The following is a 10,249-nucleotide window of genomic DNA, read 5'->3' as shown; positions in this document are numbered from 1 at the left end:
CTTTGGAAGGCAGAGACGGGTGGATCACCTGAAGTCGGGAGTTCGAGACCAGCTTGATCAACACGGAGAAACCCCGTCTCTACTAAAAATACAAAATTAGCCAGGCGTGGTGGCACATGCCTGTAATGCCAGCTACTCAGGAGGTTGAGGCAGGAGAATTGCTCCAACCCGGGAGACAGAAATTGCAGTGAGCCGAGATCCTGCCATTGTACTCCGGCGTGGGTAACAAGAGCGAAACTCCGTCTCAAAAAAAAAAAAAAAAAAGAAGAAGGAAAGAAATTGAACATTTATTTTAAAATCATCTGTACCCCATCCCCTCAAAAATCTCACAAAAAACAAAACCAAATAAAAACACCTGGCCCAGATGATTTTATAAGACAAGTCCAGCAAATGGTGCAAAGAACAGAGTCTTTACCTTGCACATAATTTTTTTTTTTTTTTTTTTTTTTTGAGATGAAGTCTCTCTGTAGCCCAGGCTGGAGTGAAATGGCGTAATCTCAGCTCACCGTAACCTCCACCTCCCAGGTTCAAGTGATTCTCCTGGGATTACAGGTGGACGCCACTGCACCCGGCTAATTTTTTGCAATTTTAGTAGAGACAGGGTTTCACCATGTTGGCCAGGCTGGTCTTGAACTCCCGACCTCAGGTAATCACCTGCTTCGGCCTTCCAAAGTGCTAAGGATTACGGGTGTGAGCCACCGCGCCAGGCCTACATAATCTTTCAGAAAAAGAAGGAAACGGAATTCTCCCCAACTCACTGTGAATTTAGTATAAGCTTAATACCAAACCAGACATGAATAGTAAGTACAAGGAGGCAAAAGTATAGACCAACTTCTTATGGACAAATATGCAGAAATGCTAAATAAAATATTAGCAAATAATCCAGCAACGTATTAAACATGTATAACGACCAAGTTATGGTTTTCCTAGGAAACTAAGGTGATGTAATAAAAAACTATTAAAGTAGCACAAACTATCAAAGGAAAAAACCTGTATGATCATTGCAACCTGTTCATGTGCCAGATAATAGAATTTCTTTTTTTTTTCTTTATTAAAATACTGAGTTTTATTTCACATGTATATTTTTGTCTCCCCACCATTTCCATGTCTGACCACCACTACTGTGTCCTATCATAACATTCCACACATACTTAAAACCAAGCAAAGGGTGGAGTTCCATCTTTAAAAACTACAGGCATTTTGGACAACACATTCTTGGCAATGGTATCTGGACAACATTTATCAAACACGGTAGGGAAAATTCTCACTCTGCATTATAAAAAGGACAGCCAGATAGCAACTGTTACAGAAATGAAATAAGACGGAAAATTTTTAACAAATTGTTTAAACTATTTTCTTAAAGAGACTTCCTCCACTGCCAGAGATCTTGAATAGCCTCCTGGTCAGTCATCCGGAAGCAATTCTTCACATAATTGATGAACTTGGCTTCCACTTTGGGAAGAGAACCACCTTTTCCTATACTTGCTTGCATTTTTGCTTTAATGTCCTCTACAGAACTAGGTCCTTTTGGTGTTTTAGGAGTTTTTTCCTGTTTTTTGAAGGATTCTTGTCCTTTTGATCTTGGTGTTGATGATGGTTTTGAGTCTTTTCCATTCTGATTTGACTTTTGTGCATTTTTGGCTGGAGTATCGCGTATAGATTTCTTCACTGGCACTTTTTCTTCAGTTTCCTCATCATCGAAATCATCATCATCATCTTCATCATCATCATCATCTTCTTCATCATCATCATCTTCATCAGCAGCAAGTTTTACTTTTTTCTGTGGAACCTTGCTACCACCTCCAGGGGCAGATCGCTTTCCAGACATACTTAAGAGTTTCACATCCTCCTCCTCCTCATCTTCTGACTCTGCATCTTCCTCCACAGCTACTAAGTGCTGTCCACTGATATGCACTGGCCCTGAACCACACTTTAATCGTAAGACCACTGGTGGTGTTATTTCAAAGCCCCCAAGGGAAACCGTTGGCTGCACAGACATTTTCAAAGTCGCCAGTGTTACTTTAATTGGACTGCCTTCGTAATTCATTGCCTCTGCTTCAACAATGTGCAACTCATCCTTTGCACCAGCCCCTAAACTGACCGTTCTTAAAGATAACTGGTGCTCATTTTCATCATTATCCACCATAAAGTGATAATCTTTGTCGGCCTTTAGTTCACAACCGAAAAGATAGTTCTGGGGCCTCAGGGGGCTCATGTCCATGTCCATCGAATCTTCCATCGGGTGGCGACACGCACTTAGGTGGAAGAGAAGGCGGACGGAGACAAACGACGACTGCTCAAAAGAACAGCCCCTCAGGACGGACTCACACCCGAATTTCTTTAATATTATATATAGATAGGTTGCTCGCTTATTCTTTTTGTCTGTGTTCCCTTGTGCGTCCGGAGCGGCAGGAGGCAGGCCTTTGTGTTTTTCTCACCACTGTCTGGCTCATGCCTAGCACCGTCCTTGGCACACTGTAAGCACGCTGAGGACAGTTTTGGATCTAGCGCACTCCGCAACATTACGCAGGGCCCAATGGGGCCTCTAAAGGGACCCGCCTTGCTAGGCTCCGGCACCAGTCATGACGCGTGCGCATTGGCTGCCCGGGTATTTTTTTTTTTCTTGACCAGGTAAGTGGTAGGGCGCCTGCGCGACCCAGTGTCGGGAGCGACGCCAGCTAGAGAGGCGGGGCTGCGGCGCCTGCGCCATGAGGAAATGTGGGCGGGGTCCGCACGGCGCCTGCGCGGGAGGCTAGGCGGTCCCGGCAAGCGGCGCCGCGGGGTTGGCTGCTATCCTGAGGCCGGACTCAACAGGTCCCGGCTGAGCCACTAGGTGAGCTCCGCCCGGCCCCAGCCACGAGCCTGCGAGGGAGCGATGCGGCGCCGCGCGGTAAGAGCCAGGGCCGCGTTCCCGCAGTGTTCCCCCGCGGGTCGGTTTATCGCCTCAGAGCCGCCCGCGCGGCCGGGCTCAGGCGTCCCCGCAGACCCCGGCAGGTCCCGCGCCTGCGCCGTCCCCCTCCCGGGCCCCTCCGGTCTGTCCCGCGCCTGCGTCTTCCCCTTCCCGCGCAGTCCGGATTCCGAGCTCCGAGGCTCCTGGGACAACCCGCAGGCTTCGCCGCGGAGACCCGCGGGCCTCCGTCCGTCGGTGCCGGGGTTGAGCTGGTTCTGGGACCCCGCCTGCGGCTCGTCGGTGTGTGGACAGGCCGGGCGCGACCCTCGTGCTGGCCTTTCCGGCGCTCCGGGACAGGCCGGGGCTGCTGCCCCGTCGTCCCGGTTCCCTGCCTCGGGCGGGGACGGCATTGCTCCGTGGCCCCGAGGGCGCGGCGCGCGGAGCGGAGGCCACGGGCGGCGGCCCCAGGGCCTGCTGCGGGTGCTGCTGCTGCCGGGGCCGGCGCCCCGGGACGACGGAGCGTCTTTTCTTCTCGAGACCTGGCTCCTTGCGTCAGGTTGGGTGTGAATAATCTGGTGCTTTGCTGAGGAAATTTTGCATTTCCAGGAACTTGGTAATTGTATCAGCTTAAGTAGTTAAATCTGCGGCATCGTAGTCCTGGCAAGTTGGGCGTGCTGCCCTGGGGATGACGAAAAGAAATCGGTTTCCAGTAGTTTTACCCCATTTACAGAACACGCAGAAATTCTGTGGTCATTCAGGTGCAGGGGCTGGATTTGTTGATGTCCTTGGTCATTTGTCTGAAGTACGGGAAGGGCCAGGAAAAGATTCTCGTGACTGCTGCCCGGGTGATTACAGGGGACAGTGTTTTCTTTTGTCAAAAGAGCCTTTTACGCCATTATAATACTTCCCAGGTTTATAACAGGTACGAGCCTTTAAAACATGACATTTGCTGTCACCCGATAGGACACGTCTTGAGATGAAACCAGAGCCGTAGGCTTTGTGGACGAGAGCAGTCATTTCTGGTGGCTTCGGGGGAGGGGAGGGCGACTGCAGTTTTGTGACTGTAGGTGATGCCAAAGGGAGTATAGTAGTTTTTTAGTAACTAAAAACCAGGCCAGGCGCAGTGGCTCGCGCCTGTAATCCCAGCACTTTGGGAGGCGGAGACCAGCGGATCACCTGAGATCAGGAGTTCGAGACCAGCTAATACAAAAATCGGGTGGGCGTAGTGTCACCCGCGTGTCATCCCAGCTACTCAGGAGGCTGAGGCAAGAGAATCGCTTGAACCCGGGAGGCGGAGGTTGCAGTGAACTGAGATTGTCACTGCACTCCACTTAAGCCTGGGTGACAGCATTCTCCGTCTCAAAAAAAAAAAAAACAAACAAAAAACCTAAAGCAGCAACAACAAAAAAACACACATAACAAGGCTGAGTGCAGTGGCTCACGCCTGTAATCTCAGCACTTTGCCGAGGTGGGTGGATCACCTGAGGTCGGGAGTTCGAGACCAGCTTGGCCAACATTGTGAAACCCCGTCTTTATTACCAATAAAAAATCAGCCGGGTGTGGTGGTGGTGGCGCACTTGAGATCCCAGCGGCTCGGGAGGCTGAGGAAGGAGAATCGCTTGAACCAGGGATGCGGAGGTTTCAGTGACCAGAGATCCAGCCACTACACTCCAGCTTGAGGGATGAAGCGGACTGTGTTTCAAAAAAACAAAACCAGGCATAGCAATATAAATACGTGTGGCCGGGCGCGGTGGCTCAAGCCTGTAATCCCAGCACTTTGGGAAGCCAAGGCGGGTGGATCACGTCAAGAGATCGATACCATCCTTGTCAACATGGTGAAACCCCGTCTCTACTAAAAATACAAAAAATTAGCTTGGCATGGTGGCGCGTGCCTGTAATCCCAGCTACTCAGGAGGCTGAGGCAGGAGAATTGCCTGAACCCAGGAGGTGGAGGTTGCTGTGAGCTGAGATCACGCCATTGCACTCCAGCCTGGGTAACAAGAGCGAAACTCCGTCTCAAAAACAAAACAAAACAAAACAAAACAAATAATATAAATACATTATAAAATAACCAAACCATTATATAGTGGAAGGAGTAGAGTGTTCTTCTGGGTAAAATTGTTTCTATAAATAAATGGCTGATCCAGTATGTTTTCCTCCATAAAAACATATTTTCCCCTTTGATTTAGTGTACACCATGCAGAGTCGCTGAGCAGACTCAGTGACTTTTTAGATAGGTGGAGAGTGCTTTGTAATGGTTGCAGGTGTGTAGGGGTGTTCTTGACATTTTCAGTAAGAAAGTGAATGTTGTGCCGGGCGCGGTGGCTCAAGCCTGTAATCCCAGCACTTTGGGAGGCCGAGGCGGGTGGATCACGAGGTCGAGAGATCGAGACCATCCTGGTCAACATGGTGAAACCCCGTCTCTACCAAAAGTGCAAAAAATTAGCTGGGCATGGTGGCGCGTGCCTGTAATCCCAGCTACTCAGGAGGCTGAGGCAGGAGAATTGCCTGAGCCCAGGAGGCGGAGGTTGCGGTGAGCCGAGATCGTGCCATTGCACTCCAGCCTGGGTAACAAGGGCGAAACTCCGTCTCAAAAAAAAAAAAAAAAAAAAAAAAAAAAAAAAGAAAGTGAATGTTGTGCCATAGGAAAGCTTTATCACTGGTACACTTTGGTAGCAGACCAAATATGTGTCAAGTACAGTGTCTAGTGAGTGGAGAATAACTGTAATAATTACAATTACAGTTAAAGTGAAGTTTGTATCAAAATTTCGGTTTCAAACATGAACTTTTGGGGGTGTATCCGCAGTGTGTCCTCTTCAGATGGGATTTCTCTGAAGCAGTGGTTCTCTATAATTGACTTGACACAATACATCTGATATTTTGAATGACTTAAGTGATAATATCAAAATTGCTATCGTATACAGATGTAAATCACATGACTAACCTCTGATATTATGAAAACTGCTGAGCTCATTCAGTAAGGGAACAGTAAGGGAGTGGCTGTCAGGAGGCTGGAGAAATGTTCTTGGCCTTATGGCTTTGGGCAAGTCAGCTTTGCTTTCTGAATCTTCATTTCCCCACCTGTGAAGTTTGGAGGGATGGAAAGAAACTTGAGGTGCTAATGTTAACATTCAGCAGGTCCTGGCCTGTAGAGTCTTCTTCAGCTGTGGGTGGAGCTGCGTCTTCTCTGTCTCTCTCTCTCTCTCTCTCTCTCTCTCTCTCTTTTTTTTTTTTTTTTTGAGACGGAGTTTCGCTCTTGTTACCCAGGCTGGAGTGCAATGGCGCGATCTCAGCTCACCGCAACCTCCGCCTCCTGGGTTCAAGCAATTCTCCCGCCTCAGCCTCCTGAGTAGCTGGGATTACAGGCACGTGCCACCATGCCAATTTTTTGTATCTTTAGTAGAGACGGGGTTTCACCATGTTGACCTGGATGGTCTCGATCTCTCGACCTTGTGATCCACCCGCCTCGGCCTCCCAAAGTGCTGGGATTACAGGCTTGAGCCACCATGCCCGGCTTTTTTTTTTCTTCTAATTAAATTTTAAACATTTCATGCATCTCCAATTATCATATTTTATCTGTTCTCCAAAGGAGGAATAGGTAAGGATTATCCCACCTGACGATGGAACTTCGTCTTCTCACCAGTTCAATGACCCTGTTTTGCAGTCCCTCCTCAAAGATGGGAGTGCGGAGGGTTGGTGACTTTGTAGTTGGTGAGAATGAATCGGAGACACTGTGGTCAGTCCTCTAGAATGGAGTATTGTGTGGGCTTTAGCATAAAAAGAAGGAAAGGACCATATTAGGAGTCTTTTCATAGAATTAAATTTATTCAATTAAAGGACTATCCTTTCTAAAAAAAAAAAAGTCCTGCTTTCTTGGTGTTAAAGCGTCTTTTATGAAATGATGATAATAGTAAATGGTGATATATGGTGATTGTAAATAGCAAATAAATACAGGGTTATTTTATTGTGATTTTTAAAAATAAAGAGAGCCGAGAATCTGGTGTTTTGCTGCTGTTGTTAGGGAGTTTAGGAAAAAGTTCCTGGGGCTTTTGCTGTTAAGAAGATTCAAATATAGATTAATTTTCAAGAGTAAATACGAGTTTACTTTGAGGTCGTTTGTCATAGTCTACTGAGAAATCCACTGAGAAAGCTGTTAACGTTTGCCTGGCATTAAAGATGTTCCTATTGTGACCATTGTTAAATCTTTTCTTATTGGATATAAAATGTCAGGAGATTGTTTTTGCATGTGTGAGTTTTGCCCTTGTTACCCAGGCTGGAGTGCAGTGACACGATCTCAGCTCACTGCAGCCTCTGCCTTCCGGGTTCAAGTGATTCTCCTGCCTCAGCCTTCCTAGTAGCTGGGATTAGAGGTATACGCTACCCCAGCTAATTTTGTATTTTTAGTAGATACGGGTTTCTCCTTGTTGGTTACGGTTGTCTCGAACTCCTGACCTCAGGTGATCTGCCGCCTTGGCCTCTCAAAGTGATTACAGGCATGAGCCGCCGCGCCCCGCCCCGGGAGATTTTTTTTTTTGTTCTGTGATGTGCCAACAAAATAAGCCTAGGCAGGGAAATTCCTCCTGGTGGTTGGAATTGTTAGTATTGAATAGACTAGCTGCAAGGTAAAGAACCCCCCTGGGGTTCTCCTACCAACTCAGAAATCTTTTAGCACTATGACCTCAGTCTTTTGCTGTGAAACAACATGATCATAAGAAAGTGGGCTTAAACAATGGGTATGTTGAGGGGGAGGGACAGTTATGATCTGTTCCAAAATAAATGTAACAGATGATCTCTGTGTCTGTGAAGACTTAAAAATTTATAGTGCTCTGCAGTCGCCAGAGAACCTGTCAAACCAAGAGTTGTTTCAGCATCTGAGTAGGTTCCTGCCTGTCTCAGAGTCAGACATCTGAAACATCCCGGGATTGATGCTAAGGACAGCCAAGAGGTCTGCTCTCAGTGTACCCTCTGGGCTGGAGAGCAGGTCTCCCTCCAGAGTTGGGGCCCTCCCTAGCCCATCTTTGCCAGGGTGGGCTCCCTGACCCCAGGAGTGGCAATGCTGAACACTATTAGCTGTTGTCACCGAGCCAGCCAGCCGTGCAGGCCCGAGTCTGACGAGCTGCTCTGCACTCCACATGCAATGAATGTCCAGGGCTTAAAGCTCAAAGTGTTCCAGGTGGGTGCTGTAGCCTTGCCCTTGTCACTGCGCAGAGGGGAGATGGTGCCTGTGGAGGCTGGGGCAGCCCCCTCCCCACTCACCCTTGCACTGAGGGTGTTCAGTCAGCTGGTGTGCGTCTCCACATGTGGCCTCTCTCACCACTCCTCTCTCCGCAGCTGTGCTCTACAAGCCTGTGGATCATGTGACGAGGAGCACACTGGTCCTCCATGTGAGTCACAGCACCCCTCCTGACTGGGACCAAAACTGCCCCCTAGGGTGAGCGCAGCACCGGGGCTCTGTAGGGCCCACGCGGCACCAGTGTTCCGCGACATTTCTTTTGGTTGTCGTAGCTGCAGCCAAGGGGTGCTGCTGACATCTAATGGGTAGAGGCCTGGGGTGGTGTTGGATATTCTGTAGTGCAAGGGACAGCTCTCTTGCCCCCCAACAAAGAATTACTCCACGCAAAATGTCAGCAGTGCTGAGGTCGAGAAACCCTACCCGAGAGCCTTACAGAGGAGCCCCTCTTGACCATGTGCATGCGGCTGGGTTTGCTGGAGCACATCCAGAACCTGCTTCTGGGATGTTGCTCACCTAAGTGTGGCCCAGGTGAGAGATGCCTGCACAGCCGGCCCAAGTAAGAGAGGCGGTGGTGACACGAGGCAGTGGTGACACGAGGCAGTGGCGACACCGAGGGAGCCAGCACTCTGGGCTCCGTCTGCACCTCGTGTCTGCACCTTGTGTCTGCACTTTGCACACAGTGGTCGGTGCCAGGGCCCCTTTGTGTCTAACTCGTCTGTCTTCCCGGGCAGGACTTGCTGAAGCACACTCCCACCAGCCACCCCGACCACCCCTTGCTGCAGGACGCCCTCTGCATCTCACAGAACTTCCTATCCAGCATCAACGAGGAGATCACACCCCGACGGCAGTCCATGACGGTGAAGAAGGGGGAGGTGAGTGTGGTGGGGGATGGCTTGGGTTTGCCCAGCCTGCTGAGCTGGGGACAGGCAGGGCACCCTCGATCTGGTCGTCAGCAGACCTTGCCTTTTGGGATTGGTGAGCTTGGCAGCACGCCCAGTCCTGTGTGGAAGGCGTCAGGGTGCAGTTGCAGGGGTGACTCCTCACACACCATGTCCTTCAGTCGGCGTCCGTCACCGTGCCTCACTCAGCCACCTCTTTCCTTCTCTGTCATGGTGGGTTATGTCCAGGGAACCCTTTTTTATCTCCTACACTCTTGCCAGCTCAGGGTCCCCAGCCAAGGAGACCTGTGCGGAGGAGGTGAGTAGGGGGGTGGCATTTTGTCTGCCAGGAATCCTCCTCCTTCCTCCTGAGTGCTTTCATTAAAAAACGGTTAAGATTGGATTTAAGGATTTGAGAGGGGGAAGAAAGTGGGGTTCACAGTTTGTGTCTGTGACGTGAGACTTTACATCTTCCTCCGGGAAGGTGTTCCTTCTTCCCTACGTCACTGACGTACTCTGTGTGTACGTCATCAATGGGCAGACGTGGCCTGTGTCTGTGCCGCTCTGAGCCTTCCTGGGTGGGGCCTGGCACACAGCGAGGCAGGTGCCTTCCCAGGTGGGCAGCAGCTACTGAGAACAGCTGAGGGGTGCAAGCTGGGCAGCCGGTGTCCAGTGGGAACAGCTCTTGTCAGAGGCAGCACTGAGGCGAGGGGAACTGACCCACGGCCTAAGGGGTCTCATGCAGTGACAGGAACTGTCTGGCCCAGGCAGGACACAGGCTGGGCACGAACCGACTGTAGTTGCCTCTGAGAACCACCTCCTCCTCTTTCTTTTGGTTTCTGTGCCAGGTGGTTGGCAGTGTGCCAAGGACACAGGACCTGTCCTCAGGGTACCCCCAGGACAGACCTGCCCAGCACATGGGGTTTTTTTCCTGTTCCTGCCCAGAGCCATCAGGCAGACGGCTTTCAGCCTCGTCTACCACACACTTCTTTGGGAATGGTACCCTGAGTGCCCAGAGTCTTTTGACCTTTAGTGAGGGGCTTGGTCCAGTTTCTCCTGGTGGGCCTGGCCCAAGAAGGGCATGGAGAAGGGGGGAGCTGTCCTCTCCATTCTCCAGGCTTATCCAAGCCCTGGAGCTGGGCAGACGCGGGGTCCGTGCCAGCATTGTGAGGACCAACCCACTGGGTGGCCTACAGCTTCTCCCAACTGGGCCCATTCCTCGTCTTTGCAGCAGGATGGGAACATGGC

The 10,249-nt window shown here is 50.2% G+C and overlaps 1 non-coding gene and 1 pseudogene across 1 annotated transcript; both read right to left on the bottom strand.

Moving 5' to 3' along the window:
• Positions 1-1,046: 1,046 nt before the first annotated feature.
• Positions 1,047-2,327, bottom strand: LOC101038165 (nucleophosmin pseudogene; annotated as a pseudogene).
• A 4,052-nt stretch (positions 2,328-6,379) lies between these two features.
• LOC120361093 (U8 small nucleolar RNA) lies at positions 6,380-6,511 on the bottom strand. Its single transcript, XR_005577453.1, has one exon. It is a non-coding gene; the product is annotated as a U8 small nucleolar RNA (small nucleolar RNA).
• Between the last annotated feature and the right edge of the window lie 3,738 nt (positions 6,512-10,249).

This window comes from Saimiri boliviensis, chromosome 21, assembly GCF_048565385.1.
Source record: "Saimiri boliviensis isolate mSaiBol1 chromosome 21, mSaiBol1.pri, whole genome shotgun sequence".
NCBI classification, from domain to species: domain Eukaryota; kingdom Metazoa; phylum Chordata; class Mammalia; order Primates; family Cebidae; genus Saimiri; species Saimiri boliviensis.
This window is presented reverse-complemented; position numbering and strand designations above follow the sequence as displayed.